This window comes from Ceratotherium simum, chromosome 24, assembly GCF_057802395.1.
Source record: "Ceratotherium simum simum isolate JZ-2026a chromosome 24, ASM5780239v1, whole genome shotgun sequence".
NCBI classification, from domain to species: domain Eukaryota; kingdom Metazoa; phylum Chordata; class Mammalia; order Perissodactyla; family Rhinocerotidae; genus Ceratotherium; species Ceratotherium simum.
This window is the reverse complement of record NC_141923.1, coordinates 6,883,185-6,895,577: the sequence shown is the minus strand read 5'-3', so window position 1 is coordinate 6,895,577 and position 12,393 is coordinate 6,883,185.

Genomic DNA, 12,393 nt, shown 5'->3' with positions numbered 1-12,393 from the left:
ACATATGTGTGTGCACATACACACACTCCTATATGCACACATGTGCATGCACACGCACATATGCATGCACACACGTGCACTAACTTCGTTGGGCCTCAGCTTGCTGTCTGTCAATAGAGACAACACTGGAGGCTCCGAGGGGGGTACCTGGCACCTGGTGAGCGCCCAATACATTGGACAGCACTTGGTAATTCGTCCCATTACTTCTGCCTCCCGTCTCTGCCAGTCACCGAGGGGACTCAGGCGGCCTCAGAGGGAGACCATAAACCAGCACCCAGGACGCCTCAGTCCTGGTGATAGTGGTGGGCATGCTCGGCCCACCTGGGGGCGCTCAAGTGCTGGAGGGGTGCAGGGCATGGCAGAGGGGAGGGTCACCAGGCGGGCAGTGAGTGTGCAGTCAGAAACGGAGGGGTTTGCTAGGCATTTGGTGGCAGGAAGGGCATTCCAGGGCCTTCCAGGCCAGGGGGAGGCAGGGCTGGGGTGTTGGCGGAAGCCATCTGTGAGGTGGCACGGTGACCTTCCCTCCCTGGCTGACTGGGAGCAGTGGCTAGTGCTAGTGCACAGAGAAGTGCTCCATGCACCATACTCTCCTTCCCCCGGAGATGAGGACCAGCGGGGGTTGCTATTGGCTGAGTCTTAAAAATTCCCTGAAAAACCCTGTCCTTTCCCCTTTGTGTGGTCTGCCAGTCTCTCAGCATCTCATCTGAAAAACAAAAAAGCAGCAATTGGACCCTTATGTGCTGCTCCAGATTTGTCTGCAGTCCTTGCTGTACTTTTAAAAAAGAAATTAAAAAAAGAATTAAAAATCTCTCTACGCAGTCTCACAGCTGATTTCCCCATGGCCCCCAGAATGCAGCCCTGGACACTGTCCTGAGAGCTTTACGCGGGGCTTTCAGCTTTATCCTGACCCAGGCGGTCTCAGCCAGGACACAGGTTTTTGTTTCAATTTCTTTGTTTTCTGAACTAATAATTTAGACGTACAGAAAAGTTGTAAAAATAGTCAAGTTTCTATATACGCCTCACCCAGCTCCCTCCAGTCAACATCTTGCACGACCACAGTGCAGTTAGCAAACCCAAGAAGTTAACACCGTCCAGTATTACTAACCACAGACTGTATTCCGTTGTCACCCGGTTTTCCATCAATGTCCTGTTTCCCTTCCAGGATCCCCTCCGGGACCCCACATCCTTTAGTCATGGGGGTTCCTTGGTCTCCTCCAGTCTGTACCAGTCCCTCTGTCTTTCCTTGTCTTTCCTGACCGGGCACTTTTGAAGAGTACTGCTGAGTTTTTTGGTAGAATGTCCCTCCATTTGGGTTTGCCGGATGTTTTGTCAAGATTGGAGCAAAGCTGTGCATTTTTGGCAAGAATCCCACAGAGGCGATGTTGTGTCCTGCTCGGTGCCTCCCATGGGGGTTCGTGGCGTCCATGTCTTATCACTGGTGATGTTTACCTTGGTCAGTTGGTTAAGGTGGTCTGCCAGGCATCTCCACTGTACAGTTCCTATCTTTCCTTTGTAATGAACACATGTCTGGGGGAGATACTTTGAGACCATGAAAATCCTGTTCCTTTTCAAACTTTTGCCCACTAATTTTAGCATCCATCTGTGGATCTTGTCCACAACAATTCTTACTGTAGTGTCTGCCGAATGATGGCTTTCTGTTTTCTTCTTGCCTTCTACATGAATAATAGGAATTCAACTGTACGAAAGAACTGTCCCTTCTCCCCACTTATTGATTGAATTTTTTATTTATATCAGTATGGACTCCTGGGTATTTATTGTACTCTATGTGTTATAATTCAATACAATCATTATTTATTTTGTTGCACAAATTGTTCCAGTTTGGCTATGGGGAGCCTCTTTGTTTTGGCTCCTGTTTTCTCTCAACAAGACTCATCATTTTTTCAGCACTTCCTAACTCTCCAGCATCACAAGATGCCCCAGGCTCATCTTGTATGTTCCCTGCCTCAGTCCTGAGACCACTTCTCCAAGGAACCTTTCTTGGAGGACGGGGCTTTGAAACCAAGATTGGGTGCCAAGTGTGCTCATTGTTCCCAGGTTGTCACTGCTTCCAGGGCCACTCAGTGGACTGAGCTAGGAAACACAAGTGCTGTATATGTGCTAAGCCACATGCACACACATCTCCATGGTTCCCCGTCTACCTCTCTTATATAAAGTAAAGACTGTGAGTTCATACTGACACCTGGGCTTCTCATCCAACACCACAGGGTTCATTTTAGCCTTCCCTTTTCCTTATTTGTAACCTTTTTCTCCAACAATGAGAAACCCAGCTCTGCGACATGATGACTTATTTGTTCAGTTCTCGTGGTTGTAGAGGGTAGTCTCAGAATTGCTGGCCCATACCCCTGAGAGAAACACACTCCCTGATGAGATGAGAGCATTTGTGCGCAGCTCCTTCTCCTGGGCCCTGACAGTATCCCGCCAGGACATTGCTTTCCAAATCTGCTCAGGTTGGTTCTTTCCTTCCCCACCCGCTCCAGGGCAGTTGTGTTATATGCTTTGGTTCATTGTTGGGGTTTCTATTCCATTTTGGTCTCCCCACACCATAACCCGGCTTGTTTGGTCTATTTTAGGGGGAATGTGAAGGACATGTGAAGGCCCGGGAAATACTGCAGAGATCCTGAGTCAGTGCCGTACAAAATATACTCAGAGCCCCACCAGCCCCCTCCCCTCCCTGCCACCTGGTCCCATTCCCCCCTCCTTTCCACTCACTCCGCATAACTAATCTCTTTAGTGTTTGTTTTATCCTCTATTTCTTTTACACAAATGAGCAGATACATATGTATTTTCTTAGATTGCCTTCTTTCTCACAGGAAGGGTAACATGTTTAGAAACTCTCTTGCACTTTTCTTTTTTTACTTAACAGCATGTTCTGGAAATCACTCGCTATCAGTTCATAGGGATCTTCCTCCTCCTCCATTCCAGCTGCATAGTACTCCTTTGTGTGGATGTACCAGTTTATTCAACCTCTCTCCTATTTGTGAACTTCTGAGTGGTTTCCAATATTGTGCAATTACCAACAATGTTATAATGAATAACCTTGTGTATATCTATTTTTGTATTGTTGCAAGTGTTTTCCTCGGGATAGATTCCTAGAAGTGGGATTGCTGCGTTGAGAGGTAAGTGCATTGTAATTCTGTTTGGTGTTGCCAGGTTTCTCTTCAAAATGTTGCACTAATTTGCATGAGCGTGCAAACGCAGCAGTGCACCAGAGGGTTCGTTTCCCCACAGCCTCGCCAACAGAATGTGTGGCCATATTTTAATTGTTGCTAGTCTGATAGAGGAGAAATGGTATCTCAGCATTGCTTTAAATTGCATTTCTCAATGATGAGTGAGTTTGGACATTTTTTCATATGTTTCAGGACTTTATGCATGTGAATTGTCTGTTCATGTCTTTTTCCCATTTATCTTTCAAGTTTGTCTCTCAATTATTAAGAGTTCTTTATTTAATAGACATATTAGTCCTTTGTCCATGGTAAATGTTGTAAATATTTTCTCCCAGTTTATTGGGGAAAAAAGTCTTTTGACTTTATGGTGGGTTTTTTCATGCAATTAAAAAAAAAATTAGGTAGTCAGATCTGTCCATCTTGTACAGCCCCTGGGCTTTGAGGGAGAGTTAGAAAGCCTCTTCCTACACCTGGGTGCAATCCTTTAACATGGACACGGAGGGTGAAGGAGCAGGCAGGAGAATGTGGACGCTTTGCTGGAATAGGAGGCAGGCCAGCTCGCTGAGGAGCTTGAAAGGCTTACAAAGGGAATCACTTACCCAGGTGTCTCCCCAAATGTTTTAGATTTAGGTGGATTTGCCAAAATTGAGCTAAACACCCATGCTTCACGAAGATGTCGATTTATTGCATGGTGAGATACAGCTGCACCAAGTCGTGGGCCCCTCCTGGGTGTACACAGAGAGGGTGAGGAAAGGGAACCTCTGAGCCTTTGGATTCGGTGCTGGTACCTTACCGTGTGCTCACTGCACTCCCATTGTACAGACAGAGAAACTGAGGTTCAGTTAAATAACCCTGCCAACTGGTGGGAGAGCGGGACTGAGCCCACCTTCCTCCAGGGCTCATGCTGTCATTGCAGCCTGCTGGCTTTGCAGAGGTAGAGGGTGTTTATTCCTTCCCCAGGAAACCTGCTCCTCATCCTCAGAGCCATTTTGGATAATGGCATCTCCAGCCCCCAAGCTGTGACGTGCGTGATCCTGGGCTCTTCTCTCCCCGACAGGCACCTGTCTCAGATCTGCCCTTCCTCCTGGTGCTGTCGGAGGGCTGGACCTCCTTGCCTCCCCCGGGGCTCACTGCTGCAGACACCTGAGTGGCTCCCCACTCCAGCCTGGTCCCCCAACCGTGCACCGTGTAGGGTCCCACAGGGATCTCATGGAAATTCAGAGAGCCCCTCCCCAGAGGAGAAAAGTCACGCTTCTTTTGCCTGACACGGGAGGCTCTGGGATAAGCCTCAGTCCCCATCTGAGGGGGCTCCTCCTCCACTCCAGCCCTGCCCCTGGCTTCAGCTCCACAGCGCCAGAATACCCAGGCACCACCCCGCCTCAGTGTCCTTTGAAAAAACTGCTGCTGTCGGCTGGGTCTGGGCTCCACGCCGCCTCCTCTGGGTGCCCCCTATGTGGGCACTCGTCCTTCTGATGTGCCCACACCAGCCCTGATCCCATCCAGTTTGGAGGTCTGGCCCCCAGTAAACTCTGAGCAAATTCTAGGTACAATAACATCTCTGAAACAATCTGTTGTGAGGAGGGGAGAAGTGGGGTAGCAGAGCGTGGCACTGGTGATGCGGCGGGAGGAAGGGCAGGCTGGAGCAGGAGGGAAGAGAGACCAGGGTGCAGGCAGGGGAGACGGGCAAGAGGAGGAAGCCGGGAAGGTGGCATCTTGCAGACTGTGGGGGCAGGTCCCTTTTGAGTGGTGGAGGTCAAAAGGGGGAAAAAACGCAAGGCCAAAGTCACCTTTCCTACAGTCTCCTGGCTAAGACCCAACAGCCTGTTTTAACACCAAGCTCCACAAAGGGCTGAAAGCATCAGGTGCGCTCAGATTTAACACAGGTTTGCAGCCTCTGGGGGTATTTCGGGATTGGCAGATGCTGCTCCAGTCCTGCTTTTCCTTTCCGTGGTGTCCCCACGCAGGTGGCACTCACTGCGCGCAATGTGTTCCCGGGAATTGCTGCTAACCCGAGTTCTGTAAACCGAGTCACATTTTTGTCTTCCGACTACAAATCTCTGGGAAAGTGATCTATCCTTCTTGAAAGTACGTAATCACCCGGTGTTTCTATCCATCACGGCATCTGTCCACACTGTTCACAGGCATAACGTTGGTGGAATTGTTGGGAATAATGCATTCTAGTCCAAGTTACCGTTCTAACAATTTCCCAAATTATATATTTTTTAAAAGACTAATTTTGTTGTTGTTCACAAACAGTTTCAAGCCCTCTTGCTGAGCTCAATGGCTCGGACTTCCCTTTTCTTCAGCATTTTCTGGGCACCTATGATGTGCAAGGAACAGCGGGCACTGAGCTTGGTAGACACAGCCCTGGCTGTGAGCAGGGCCTCCGATATCAGCTGCCAAGTGGAATCAGCGTAGCTATGGCGCTGCAACGGGCCGCGGAAGGGCACGGCCTCAGCGCAAAGTTCAAGCGTAAGAAGCTGGGTGGGGAAGACATCCAGGACCAGCGGGCACCGGGCGGAAGGGCCAGGGTGCCGCCTGCTTGCACATGGTAGGTATTTGTTGGGTAAATAGGTGCAATGTAGATGTGGTTTTTATATACTAGCTCCTTAACATCGAGCACATCTGTACCGAGAAGCCTTTATTTATACAACACAACAGCAACAACAATAAACCCCAAACATACCCCCAGTGCAAACCCCCCCCTCAGGATCAGGTTCTTAGCTTGGTCTGGGGAGGTACCCGCTCTCAGGGGAAGTGGGATGCAAGAAACGGCTTCGTTTCCCTGGGCAGCATCCTGGCTGGCGTTTCCTCCCAGCAGGCACTGCCACCAGGGGGCGCAAATGGAGCAGGGGAATGAGGATTCCATCAAGGCTTTCCAGAAGTTGGGACCCAGGGCTGGAAGGAGGCAGGTGAGTGGTTTGGTTTTGATGGGGGTGGAAAAGAAGGTCAAGCTTGTCTTGTCTGGGTGGCAGAGGAGGGCTTTGTGGACTGTCTCTGCTGCTTCCCATGCCATGAATAGATGATAAAATTCCCTTCATCCACACTGGTGTGGTCCAGTCTTGGGGGGCTGCCCGCCGGTGGTGGTGTGGAGAAAGGCGAGTCCAGTGCTCTCCCCTACTCAGCTTCGCCCTTGGCCTCTGGTCACAGCAACTTAGCTGCCTTGATTGTTCTGTCTGCCCATCTGTCTGTGGCTTCACTTGAAGGATGCAGCCTAGTGGGTGACACTTTGGTTCTGAACTCACATTGTACTTTGTTGCAAGTTTGCAGAAATTACTTATTTTAAAATGTGCGGATTCAATAGTTGAAGCCTGAAGTCTACATAATTGAACGACTAGAATCCTGAGATGATTTAACAAGCCCAAATACTCATATTATCCTACGAACTGCACACATTATTTGGGCTTAATTTTTCTATTTCCTCGGCTTGTAATCTACTTTCCTTCCCATCAGATACACAGCAATTCTATTCTTCCAGAATCAGCTGTTTTATAATCATCACCCTGACAGCAGAACTACATCCTTGTATTCATTTAATAACTATTTATCAACCTCTATCTCCCCATTTTCAAAAAGGAATAAGTTAAGTGCTCCAGAAATTGGAAAAAATTGAAATTTGACCTTTATTAACTGGGTTAATTGTCAAAATCTCTGCTTGTAAAAAAAATTAATGGCCAAAAAGTGTAACTTTTAGAGTTTCAAAGATTAGGTTAATGTCCAAGGAAGTATAAACTTTGACCTTTTTGACACGTGTCATAAGTAACATCTATCCTAATAAATTGCTACCTGGTAGCAATTATAACATTTTCCCTGTATCCAATCATGCAATTTAATTGCTGCTGGAAATTCTTGCTTCCTTAGAGAGAGCCTGGAGAATCATTTGATGCCTATGGGAGTCATTTTATATTTGTTTTAGGGAGGTATATTTGTTCGTTTGGATTTCTAGACACTGAAATGTTCATGGACAGAGAGCCTAGCCTCTTCCACCAAAGGCAGCTTGGGCAGTAAACAACAAAACTTGTCACAGGAATGAGGTGGAAACAGAAGACAAGCTTTTATGCCCAGATGTGGTCTATCACTGAGCCTGGATCCTCTCATTTCCTCGTTAATTGTTCACTTAATATAGATTGAAGTAGATGGGTGATTTTTCCTGTTACTGGTAGACAGTCAAGTCAACCCCAAACAGGATTAACAGGTGGTTTTTTAAATGCCGTCATTTGGGGATGGGTGTTTGCAGACCAGTTTGGGGAAAAGGGACAAATCCCCACCATTCAGGCTCTCACACCCCAGTCTCATAACAGGTGTCTGTTTCAGCAAGGAAAAAAAAGGGATTTCACTGTCATTTACCAAGTCACCCCAAAGCTATGATGCTGGAGTCTCCTCTTATAACCCCATCATTCATTTGGAAGATCCCAGAATGTTCAAAAAATCTGGAAATGTAATATCTATAAACACGAAGATGATCCTAGTTCCCTGAGGCATGTTTTCAAAGCACTTAAGTGAAGTTGTGAAAAGAAATCAGAGACTTAAATTCTCTATTATTTGGTAATAGAAATGAACCTTTGTAGGTGTGTGTTTGGGGGGGGTAAAGTTAGACCGAAAGAACATACAGGTAATCCACAATTTTATATACTGCGGGATTAAAAACTCTGGCCTCTTTTCTGTTAAGAACAGAAAAAGGAACATACATAAAGACCTAGTTTGGGCATAACTTCCCCTGGGAGGCCCTCTGCAGCCTCCAGGATGGGCTGGGAGGCAATCCTAGTCCTCCATTAGCTCTGTCGACAAGCACCTGTCTCATGCAACGTTTGTACCCCCAGAACCTAGTACGGCGCCCAGCACATCATCAGATACTTCAGTAACTGCGGGGTGAATCAATGGACGTCACTGATTCAAAGCACATTAAGGAAGAAAAACTGGGAGGAGACCCTGTGACCATCTGCGTCTCACTTTCCCATCGGCTCAACACCAAGACTGGACCTATGTTTTGTCATCTGTGAAATAGGGCTTTTCCATCTGCCTCTGCCACCTAGGGGAGGCAGGAGACAGCAGCAGATCAAGTCTGTTTAGGTTCTTGGGAGAAGAACCCATACCTTGAAGATCTTAAGTCTGCTGTTCGAGCCTCCCGAAGACTTGGACAAAGTGCTGTGTCCAACCTTCAGCGGAAACCAAGTGTCCCGTGCATGCCTTTTCTCACCCTGTGCCCCCTATCCCAGCCAACTCATGTTGAGTGGCACTGAGTGAGTACCTGAAGGAGACAGCCTCTCTGTCAACGCAAAGTACCAGCTGAAAGCCACGTTACTTGTCTTCTGGCACTTTGAGTGCTCAGCCTAGTTAATTTATGCAAAATAGCCAGGCCCTTTCCCTTAAACACTCTGTGCCGAGTTGGTAGCTCTTGTTAATGTCGTTGGCGCATGAGTCAGCAGCTCCCACAGCTTCTAAACATGCGGCAAAAACGCACACAACCAGGCTGCTCCCCACCCTAGAACCCGCTCAGCACCCAGGCCTTGCAACAATAACACTGTAAAGGCTTTTATGTAAACCACTACCTTTGTTAGAGCTAGCTGTATAGTTCCAGTTGTGTCAGTGTTTCTATTATACCACCTGCTCCTTAAGGGCAGAGGATGGATGGTGAGAAGGGAAGGAGGTTATTAACATGCCCTTAATTTGATCTGCGCAGAAGAGCCAAGCGGGGCATACAATTCTGTTTTCCTTTTTTCCTGATACAACTTTTCAAAAACACCCATTCTGGTCTTTTTAAAATCCAAGGAGTGTTCTGACCGAATTTCCTGACGGTAATTCCTCTGCAGTCTTAATGGTGTAACACTTAATTCATTAGATAACAGAAGCCCAAAGCTGGTTATTTTGACAATTACCATTGACCAAAATAAAACAAAACTTTTCTTGTAATTTTTGCATGAAAAAGCAGTAACTGTCTCTAGAATCATTTCAGGATTCATTCGACAACATGATTTGGAGTCAGCTAGAGTATTATTTCCCAAATTAGGTCTGTTAGGGTGGCACACGATTCTCACTGCTCTCTCTCTCTCTGTCTCTGTTCCATCAGTTGTCATTTGCATCTACATTTAGGGGAGGGTTTTTTTGAGTTGCCTGTAAGATTGACTTGAAAACTTAAAGCCAAGAAATTCAGAGGTGCCCATTTGATGGTTCTTCATACTTAAAAATATATATGTATGAAATAAGTAAATAAATATTTTCAGTGTGAGATCTCTGCCAAGTCTTGACAGCGCATGGTGGATGTGACAGCGGCACACTGAACTGAGGTCCACGTACTGACATCACAGGGCTGATGAGGAGACCTACCCCCTTTATATAAAGCCTTTTAGTTCTACCGTCAGTTGTTCGCAGGCTTACTGCCATCATTCATTCAATCACACCGGGAACCATTTATTGAATAGCTCCTCTGCTCCCAGCACAATGCTGGATTTACATCTACTGTCCCAGCTACTCCCCCCAGCAACCTTGTGTGGTTATTCCATTTTGCAGCTAAGAAAACCAAGGCCCTGTGCATTAAGAAACCTGCTGTGGGTCACAGACCGGGGGAAGAAAGTGGTGGGTGAGGATTCGACTTAGGTCTGCCTGGTTTCAAAGCCCATGCTTTTCGGATGAGCTGTTTCTTCTCTGAGCGAAAAGAGCTTGATTGTAGGCTCAAATGCAAATACTCTGGAAGGATCCCGGAGTCCTACCAGTCATTTACACTGGAGGGAGAATTTGTTCATCAGTTCCTTCTCGCAAAAGCAAGTTTTGCGTGATGAAAGGTGGAGAGAGTATGGGGATGGGGAGCTCCTGGGGGTACCGGCACAATCTTCAGACAGGAAGGAAACAGGAGCATGAGGCCAACCCGCCCGATGGCATGCAGAGCCCGAGGGCAACCATCCGCAGGGACTCTGGCTGCATTTGGGGATTGGAGCAGACTCTGCCATCCTGAAGCAGCTCCTCTAGAACCGTGCGTTGTTAAGATGGAAAAGGATGCTGTGAGGTTCAGCCACCTGATCCTTTTCTACTATAACACTCTTGAGGAGCTAGTGTAGAACAAGCAGAAAACAGGAAAGGGAGAACGGCGACAGAGGAGAGGGGTGAGGTTTTAATGTCAGCCTGGAACTCCTCCAGAGCAGGTCAGTCCTCGTTCCAGAGGCGCCGTCTCCCACGGCTGACTGTTCTGTCAGTAGAGACACCTCTTCAGAGCGCGCACTCAGTGCAGTCACTACACTGGGCACTAGGAATTCAAAGACGAACCGCTAGAGCCCAGCTTTCATGAGCCAGCACCTCCCTTGCACCAGCATTCACACCCTGCACTACTGTTGTCAAGTCCGGCCTAAACCATGCCGAGTAACTTCTCTGTTGCCTGAAACTGAAGAATATGAGTTTTGAGAAAATTTTATCTGCACACATGTACGTGTACATACGTACATGTACATTTGTGTATATGATACATATGTACGTATCTATGTGCGTGTATACGTGTTTATATATAAAATATACTTATGGGTACGTAGACACACACACACACCGGCATGCCTGAGCCCGGGCCCAGCCTGATATGAGTGTCACAATCAAGTTAACTTTCCCAGCTCCATAGATCATGCTAAAGAGTCCACAAACACAGGCTTCTCTGCCTTTTTATCCTGTTTCTAAGGGAAATACCAGTGGTGGCATTTGTGTTTAAAGGAGCTGGTGATCGCTCCATTTTTCCACCTAAAGAGCTTTATTCACTACAGGGCAGGTGGAATTCCACAGGAGCTCTCCCTGCGGGTCGCTGGCCCCCAGAACAGTGCTCAGGATTCAGTCTCCTGCAGGATTTCTCCCCAGGCCTGAACATCCTGGTCCCTCCTTACACGCCTGGCACTCCGGCCTCCACCCCACTGCTCACAAACAAACCCCTGAAGCCCAGATGCCACTTCCTCCAGGCTTTTTTCCCTTGAGTACCAAAGTGCGCTGTCCACCCCTCTCTCATGACAGGTGGCATGCTCTGCCCGGGTTATTTGTTCAAGTGGCTGTCACACCACCTCGAGGGCAGCAAGGGTTTCTTAGGAATTGCTGAGTTACCCACAGAACCCGGCACTGCACTAGGAACACAACTGTGGCCAAGTGCGGGTCTAAAGATCCCGCATCAGTGGACAGACGCAAGCTGCCTGCCTGCAGAGCAGGGGTAATTTTGCTATCTCCAGTCCCACTAACATTTTCTGCCTCCCAGGAGGGGCTCAGACTTAGAAAACAGTAATAACTAACATTTGCTGAATGCTTAAGAGGCGGCAGACACTGTACCAGAAGCTTATATATGCGTTATCTCATTTGGTCCTCCCAGTACCCTCCAGAGGCAGGAAGCACGAGATACCCTAAAGGAAAGTACAAAAACATCCAAGGACTGTCCTCAGGTCCCACAGGCAGGAGAGAAGCAGGGGTGCGGCTGGAACCCAGGTCTGTGTGTTCCGAACTTGCACTCTCAGCCACGTGGACTGCCTCCCTGGTCTTCTGTAAAATCATTAATAAAACTAAAGTGCCCAACATTTAGAACACCCTCTTTTTGTGAGTCGCCCTTCCAAGGGCCGGGGACCTGTCCGTGTCCATGTCCCAAGCAGTGAGGGTGAGCCCTCCCTCACAACCAGCTGGCAATGCTAGAAAGCACGCCCTCACTCGGCTGGGACCCGCCTCCCCACCCATGGGCCCTGGCTGTGCCTTCCGGAGACCTGGAGTGAGTCCGATCCCTCCCTCACACGACAGTTCTTCAAATACAGGACGACAGGGATCACGTCCCCACTAAGGCTTCCTCCCTCTAGCCCAAGCACACCCAGGACCAGTGCTGCAGCTTCATTTAAATAACAAATTCGCCAGTGCATTTAAATACAATTCGAGTTACTCAAATTCAATTTATACACAGAATTTTAGGAATACATTATAGAAGGTGCTGCTGATTAAAATAGTAGGGTGACCCGTAATGAGGTTATCGGAGACTACTCTTACCTGCCTGAAACTGACATTTAAATAAAAGTGAGCCAAATTCTTGGGTCAGGTTACTGGCTAGGTCCTATTAAACGGGTTCATTTTGCCAGAACAATAATAATATGAACATGGCACAATATATCACATAAAAAGCTTCTCTCCGTTACCATGGTTACAGCTAACACTTTAAGATCCGGGATCTCTGAAACGCACTCTCCAAACCAACCACCACCAACCATGATTCCCT